Source organism: Coregonus clupeaformis, unplaced genomic scaffold (genome assembly GCF_020615455.1).
Source record: "Coregonus clupeaformis isolate EN_2021a unplaced genomic scaffold, ASM2061545v1 scaf0153, whole genome shotgun sequence".
Taxonomy (NCBI): Eukaryota; Metazoa; Chordata; class Actinopteri; order Salmoniformes; family Salmonidae; genus Coregonus; species Coregonus clupeaformis.
This window is the reverse complement of record NW_025533608.1, coordinates 289001-295000: the sequence shown is the minus strand read 5'-3', so window position 1 is coordinate 295000 and position 6000 is coordinate 289001. Positions and strand designations below refer to the sequence as shown.

Genomic DNA, 6000 nt, shown 5'->3' with positions numbered 1-6000 from the left:
TTTGGAGAAAACACAACGCAAACATCTCATACGTCTAAAAAGTTGGCACAAGCCACAAAAATAGTTGCCCCCCTTTGAGCCAGTGACCTCAGGATTCTTGAAATTTCACCTACAGTGATTTTGCTCTACCAACTGAGGTATCGAAGGTCAACAAGTGAAGGATTTGGCACTCTCCGAGAAAGATAATCTTTTGGGCAAGCACAATCAATCTGCACTTTCGTAAAAAAGTTGGCGAAAACCACAGGAAAAAATACCCTCCTTCGAGCCGGATTTGAACCAGCGACCTCTACCAACTGAGCTATCGAAGGTGACAGGGAAAAAGCAACGCCGATCCCTTAGATTCAATAAGGAGGGTCAGAAGAGATGCTGAATCACACCTGCCCTTTTATAGCTTGACCTGATGAGATTGGTGGGTCCATGGAGATGCCGGGGATTGAACACGGGGCCTCATACATGCAAAGCATGCGCTCTACCACTGAGCTACATCCCCTCAGCTGGCAAGTAGTTGCATATGGAGATAGAGAAAAAAAGAGCAGAGGGAAAAGAATGCTGTTTAGCCCCTTCAAGGATTTGGATCTCAGACCTGTCCCTGGTGGTCTAGTGGTTAGGATTTTCCACTCTCACCGCAGAGGCCCGGGTTCGATTCCCGGTCAGGGAATGAAACATTTTTGAGAAAACACAACGCAAACATCTCATACGTCTAAAAAGTTGGCACAAGCTACAAAAATAGTTGCCCCCCTTTGAGCCAGTGACCTCAGGATTCTTGAAATTTCACCTACAGTGATTTTGCTCTACCAACTGAGGTATCGAAGGTCAACAAGTGAAGGATTTGGCACTCTCCGAGAAAGATAATCTTTTGGGAAAGCACAATCAATCTGCACTTTCGTAAAAAAGTTGGCGAAAACCACAGGAAAAAATACCCTCCTTCGAGCCGGATTTGAACCAGCGACCTAAGGATTGGTGCAATTTCACCTACAGTCCTCCGCTCTACCAACTGAGCTATCGAAGGTGACAGGGAAAAAGCAACGCCGATCCCTTAGATTCAATAAGGAGGGTCAGAAGAGATGCTGAATCACAGCTGCCCTTTTACAGCTTGACCTGCTGAGATTGGTGGGTCCATGGAGATGCCAGGTATTGAACCAGGGGCCTCATACATGCAAAGCATGCGCTCTCCTACTGAGCTACATCCCCTCAGCTGGCAAGTAGTTGCATATGGAGATAGAGAAAAAAAGAGCAGAGGGAAAAGAATGCTGTTTAGCCCCTTCATGGCTCTGGTTTTCAGACCTGTCCCTGGTGGTCTAGTGGTTAGGATTCGGCGCTCTCACCGCCGCGGCCCGTGTTCGATTCCCGGTCAGGGAATGAAACATTTTGGAGAAAACACAACGCAAACATCTCATACGTCTAAAAAGTTGGCACAAGCCACAAAAATAGTTGCCCCCCTTTGAGCCAGTGACCTCAGGATTCTTGAAATTTCACCTACAGTGATTTTGCTCTACCAACTGAGGTATCGAAGGTCAACAAGTGAAGGATTTGGCACTCTCCGAGAAAGATAATCTTTTGGGAAAGCACAATCAATCTGCACTTTCGTAAAAAAGTTGGCGAAAACCACAGGAAATGCTACCCTCCTTCGAGCCGGATTTGAACCAGCGACCTAAGGATTGGTGCAATTTCACCTACAGTCCTCCGCTCTACCAACTGAGCTATCGAAGGTGACAGGGAAAAAGCAACGCCGATCCCTTAGATTCAATAAGGAGGGTCAGAAGAGATGCTGAATCACAGCTGCCCTTTTATAGCTTGACCTGCTGAGATTGGTGGGTCCATGGAGATGCCAGGTATTGAACCAGGGGCCTCATACATGCAAAGCATGCGCTCTCCTACTGAGCTACATCCCCTCAGCTGGCAAGTAGTTGCATATGGAGATAGAGAAAAAAAGAGCAGAGGGAAAAGAATGCTGTTTAGCCCCTTCAAGGATTTGGATCTCAGACCTGTCCCTGGTGGTCTAGTGGTTAGGATTTTCCACTCTCACCGCAGAGGCCCGGGTTCGATTCCCGGTCAGGGAATGAAACATTTTTGAGAAAACACAACGCAAACATCTCATACGTCTAAAAAGTTGGCACAAGCTACAAAAATAGTTGCCCCCCTTTGAGCCAGTGACCTCAGGATTCTTGAAATTTCACCTACAGTGATTTTGCTCTACCAACTGAGGTATCGAAGGTCAACAAGTGAAGGATTTGGCACTCTCCGAGAAAGATAATCTTTTGGGCAAGCACAATCAATCTGCACTTTCGTAAAAAAGTTGGCGAAAACCACAGGAAAAAATACCCTCCTTCGAGCCGGATTTGAACCAGCGACCTAAGGATTAATGCAATTTCACCTACAGTCCTCCGCTCTACCAACTGAGCTATCGAAGATGACAGGGAAAAAAGCAACGCCGATCCCTTAGATTCAATAAGGAGGGTCAGAAGAGATGCTGAATCAAAGCTGCCCTTTTATAGCTTGACCTGCTGAGATTGGTGGGTCCATGGAGATGCCGGGGATTGAACCTGGGGCCTCATACATGCAAAGCATGCGCTCTACCACTGAGCTACATCCCCTCAGCTGGCAAGTAGTTGCATATGGAGATAGAGAAAAAAAGAGCAGAGGGAAAAGAATGCTGTTTAGCCCCTTCATGGCTTTGGTTTACAGACCTGTCCCTGGTGGTCTAGTGGTTAGGATTCGGCGCTCTCACCGCCGCGGCCCGGGTTCGATTCCCGGTCAGGGAATGAAACATTTTGGGAAAACACAACGCAAACATCTCATACGTCTAAAAAGTTGGCACAAGCCACAAAAATAGTTGCCCCCCTTTGAGCCAGTGACCTCAGGATTCTTGAAATTTCACCTACAGTGATTTTGCTCTACCAACTGAGTTATCGAAGGTCAACAAGTGAAGGATTTGGCACTCTCCGAGAAAGATAATCTTTTGGGCAAGCACAATCAATCTGCACTTTCGTAAAAAAGTTGGCGAAAACCACAGGAAAAAATACCCTCCTTCGAGCCAGATTTGAACCAGCGACCTAAGGATTGCTGCAATTTCACCTACAGTCCTCCGCTCTACCAACTGAGCTATCGAAGGTGACAGGGAAAAAGCAACGCCGATCCCTTAGATTCAATAAGGAGGGTCAGAAGAGATGCTGAATCAAAGCTGCCCTTTTATAGCTTGACCTGCTGAGATTGGTGGGTCCATGGAGATGCCGGGTATTGAACCCGGGGCCTCAGACATGCAAAGCATGCGCTCTCCTACTGAGCTACATCCCCTCAGCTGGCAAGTAGTTGCATATGGAGATAGAGAAAAAAAGAGCAGAGGGAAAAGAATGCTGTTTAGCCCCTTCAAGGATTTGGATCTCAGACCTGTCCCTGGTGGTCTAGTGGTTAGGATTTTGCGCTCTCACCGCCGCGGCCCGGGTTCGATTCCCGGTCAGGGAATGAAACATTTTTGAGAAAACACAACGCAAACATCTCATACGTCTAAAAAGTTGGCACAAGCCACAAAAATAGTTGCCCCCCTTTGAGCCAGTGACCTCAGGATTCTTGAAATTTCACCTATAGTGATTTTGCTCTACCAACTGAGGTATCGAAGGTCAACAAGTGAAGGATTTGGCACTCTCCGAGAAAGATAATCTTTTGGGCAAGCACAATCAATCTGCACTTTCGTAAAAAAGTTGGCGAAAACCACAGGAAAAAATACCCTCCTTCGAGCCGGATTTGAACCAGCGACCTAAGGATTGGTGCAATTTCACCTACAGTCCTCCGCTCTACCAACTGAGCTATCGAAGGTGACAGGAAAAAGCAACGCCGATCCCTTAGATTCAATAAGGAGGGTCAGAAGAGATGCTGAATCAAAGCTGCCCTTTTATAGCTTGACCTGCTGAGATTGGTGGGTCCATGGAGATGCCGGGGATTGAACCCGGGGCCTCATACATGCAAAGCATGCGCTCTACCACTGAGCTACATCCCCTCAGCTGGCAAGTAGTTGCATATGGAGATAGAGAAAAAAAGAGCAGAGGGAAAAGAATGCTGTTTAGCCCCTTCATGGATTTGGATCTCAGACCTGTCCCTGGTGGTCTAGTGGTTAGGATTCGTGCTCTCACCGCCGTGGCCGGGTTCGATTCCCGGTCAGGGAATGAAACATTTTTGAGAAAACACAACGCAAACATCTCATACGTCTAAAAAGATGGCACAAGCCACAAAAATAGTTGCCCCCCTTTGAGCCAGTGACCTCAGGATTCTTGAAATTTCACCTACAGTGATTTTGCTCTACCAACTAAGGTATCGAAGGTCAACAAGTGAAGGATTTGGCACTCTCCGAGGAAGATAATCTTTTTGGCAAGCACAATCAATCTGCACTTTCGTAAAAAAGTTGGCGAAAACCACAGGAAAAGCTACCCTCCTTCGAGCCGGATTTGAACCAGCGACCTAAGGATTGCTGCAATTTCACCTACAGTCCTGCGCTCTACCAACTGAGCTATCGAAGGTGACAGGGAAAAAGCAACGCCGATCCCTTAGATTCAATAAGGAGGGTCAGAAGAGATGCTGAATCACAGCTGCCCTTTTATAGCTTGACCTGCTGAGATTGGTGGGTCCATGGAGATGCCGGGGATTGAACCCGGGGCCTCATACATGCAAAGCATGCGCTCTACCACTGAGCTACATCCCCTCAGCTGGCAAGTAGTTGCATATGGAGATAGAGAAAAAAAGAGCAGAGGGAAAAGAATGCTGTTTAGCCCCTTCATGGATTTGGTTCTCAGACCTGTCCCTGGTGGTCTAGTGGTTAGGAATCGGTGCTCTCACCGCCGCGGCCCGGGTTCGATTCCCGGTCAGGGAATGAAACATTTTTGGGAAAACACAACGCAAACATCTCATACGTCTAAAAAGTTGGCACAAGCCACAAAAATAGTTGCCCCCCTTTGAGCCAGTGACCTCAGGATTCTTGAAATTTCACCTACAGTGATTTTGCTCTACCAACTGAGGTATCGAAGGTCAACAAGTGAGGATTTGGCACTCTCCGAGAAAGATAATCTTTTGGGCAAGCACAATCAATCTGCACTTTCGTAAAAAAAGTTGGCGAAAACCACAGGAAAAGCTACCCTCCTTCGAGCCGGATTTGAACCAGCGACCTAAGGATTGCTGCAATTTCACCTACAGTCCTCCGCTCTACCAACTGAGCTATCGAAGGTGACAGGGAAAAAGCAACGCCGATCCCTTAGATTCAATAAGGAGGGTCAGAAGAGATGCTGAATCAAAGCTGCCCTTTTATAGCTTGACCTGCTGAGATTGGTGGGTCCATGGAGATGCCGGGGATTGAACCCGGGGCCTCATACATGCAAAGCATGCGCTCTACCACTGAGCTACATCCCCTCAGCTGGCAAGTAGTTGCATATGGAGATAGAGAAAAAAAGAGCAGAGGGAAAGAATGCTGTTTAGCCCCTTCATGGATTTGGATCTCAGACCTGTCCCTGGTGGTCTAGTGGTTAGGATTCGGTGCTCTCACCGCCGCGGCCCGGGTTCGATTCCCCCGGTCAGGGAATGAAACATTTTTGGGAAAACACAACGCAAACATCTCATACGTCTAAAAAAGTTGGCACAAGCCACAAAAATAGTTGCCCCCCTTTGAGCCAGTGACCTCAGGATTCTTGAAATTTCACCTACAGTGATTTTGCTCTACCAACTGAGGTATCGAAGGTCAACAAGTGAAGGATTTGGCACTCTCCGAGAAAGATAATCTTTTGGGCAAGCACAATCAATCTGCACTTTCGTAAAAAAGTTGGCGAAAACCACAGGAAAAGCTACCCTCCTTCGAGCCGGATTTGAACCAGCGACCTAAGGATTGCTGCAATTTCACCTACAGTCCTCCGCTCTACCAACTGAGCTATCGAAGGTGACAGGGAAAAAAGCAACGCCGATCCCTTAGATTCAATAAGGAGGGTCAGAAGAGATGCTGAATCAAAGCTGCCCTTTTATAGC

At 47.4% G+C, this 6000-nt stretch overlaps 18 non-coding genes across 18 annotated transcripts; 7 read left to right on the top strand and 11 right to left on the bottom strand.

Annotated features, from left to right (window-relative positions):
* Nucleotides 1–586: 586 nt before the first annotated feature.
* trnae-cuc lies at nt 587–658 on the top strand. Its single transcript has one exon. It is a non-coding gene; the product is annotated as a tRNA-Glu (tRNA).
* A 264-nt stretch (nt 659–922) lies between these two features.
* trnay-gua lies at nt 923–1009 on the bottom strand. Its single transcript is given in 2 exon segments — nt 923–958; nt 973–1009. It is a non-coding gene; the product is annotated as a tRNA-Tyr (tRNA).
* A 278-nt stretch (nt 1010–1287) lies between these two features.
* On the top strand, nt 1288–1359 carry trnae-cuc. The gene has a single exon. It is a non-coding gene; the product is annotated as a tRNA-Glu (tRNA).
* A 264-nt stretch (nt 1360–1623) lies between these two features.
* trnay-gua lies at nt 1624–1710 on the bottom strand. The gene is given in 2 exon segments: nt 1624–1659; nt 1674–1710. It is a non-coding gene; the product is annotated as a tRNA-Tyr (tRNA).
* Nucleotides 1711–1988: 278 nt separating this feature from the next.
* On the top strand, nt 1989–2060 carry trnae-cuc. Its single transcript has one exon. It is a non-coding gene; the product is annotated as a tRNA-Glu (tRNA).
* Nucleotides 2061–2324: 264 nt separating this feature from the next.
* trnay-gua lies at nt 2325–2411 on the bottom strand. The gene is given in 2 exon segments: nt 2325–2360; nt 2375–2411. It is a non-coding gene; the product is annotated as a tRNA-Tyr (tRNA).
* A 279-nt stretch (nt 2412–2690) lies between these two features.
* trnae-cuc lies at nt 2691–2762 on the top strand. The gene has a single exon. It is a non-coding gene; the product is annotated as a tRNA-Glu (tRNA).
* A 263-nt stretch (nt 2763–3025) lies between these two features.
* On the bottom strand, nt 3026–3112 carry trnay-gua. The gene is given in 2 exon segments: nt 3026–3061; nt 3076–3112. It is a non-coding gene; the product is annotated as a tRNA-Tyr (tRNA).
* A 278-nt stretch (nt 3113–3390) lies between these two features.
* trnae-cuc lies at nt 3391–3462 on the top strand. Its single transcript has one exon. It is a non-coding gene; the product is annotated as a tRNA-Glu (tRNA).
* Nucleotides 3463–3726: 264 nt separating this feature from the next.
* Nucleotides 3727–3813, bottom strand: trnay-gua. Its single transcript is given in 2 exon segments — nt 3727–3762; nt 3777–3813. It is a non-coding gene; the product is annotated as a tRNA-Tyr (tRNA).
* Nucleotides 3814–3922: 109 nt separating this feature from the next.
* trnaa-ugc lies at nt 3923–3994 on the bottom strand. Its single transcript has one exon. It is a non-coding gene; the product is annotated as a tRNA-Ala (tRNA).
* A 430-nt stretch (nt 3995–4424) lies between these two features.
* trnay-gua lies at nt 4425–4511 on the bottom strand. The gene is given in 2 exon segments: nt 4425–4460; nt 4475–4511. It is a non-coding gene; the product is annotated as a tRNA-Tyr (tRNA).
* A 110-nt stretch (nt 4512–4621) lies between these two features.
* Nucleotides 4622–4693, bottom strand: trnaa-ugc. The gene has a single exon. It is a non-coding gene; the product is annotated as a tRNA-Ala (tRNA).
* Nucleotides 4694–4789: 96 nt separating this feature from the next.
* trnae-cuc lies at nt 4790–4861 on the top strand. The gene has a single exon. It is a non-coding gene; the product is annotated as a tRNA-Glu (tRNA).
* Nucleotides 4862–5125: 264 nt separating this feature from the next.
* On the bottom strand, nt 5126–5212 carry trnay-gua. The gene is given in 2 exon segments: nt 5126–5161; nt 5176–5212. It is a non-coding gene; the product is annotated as a tRNA-Tyr (tRNA).
* A 110-nt stretch (nt 5213–5322) lies between these two features.
* On the bottom strand, nt 5323–5394 carry trnaa-ugc. Its single transcript has one exon. It is a non-coding gene; the product is annotated as a tRNA-Ala (tRNA).
* Nucleotides 5395–5489: 95 nt separating this feature from the next.
* trnae-cuc lies at nt 5490–5563 on the top strand. The gene has a single exon. It is a non-coding gene; the product is annotated as a tRNA-Glu (tRNA).
* A 265-nt stretch (nt 5564–5828) lies between these two features.
* trnay-gua lies at nt 5829–5915 on the bottom strand. The gene is given in 2 exon segments: nt 5829–5864; nt 5879–5915. It is a non-coding gene; the product is annotated as a tRNA-Tyr (tRNA).
* Nucleotides 5916–6000: the final 85 nt, after the last annotated feature.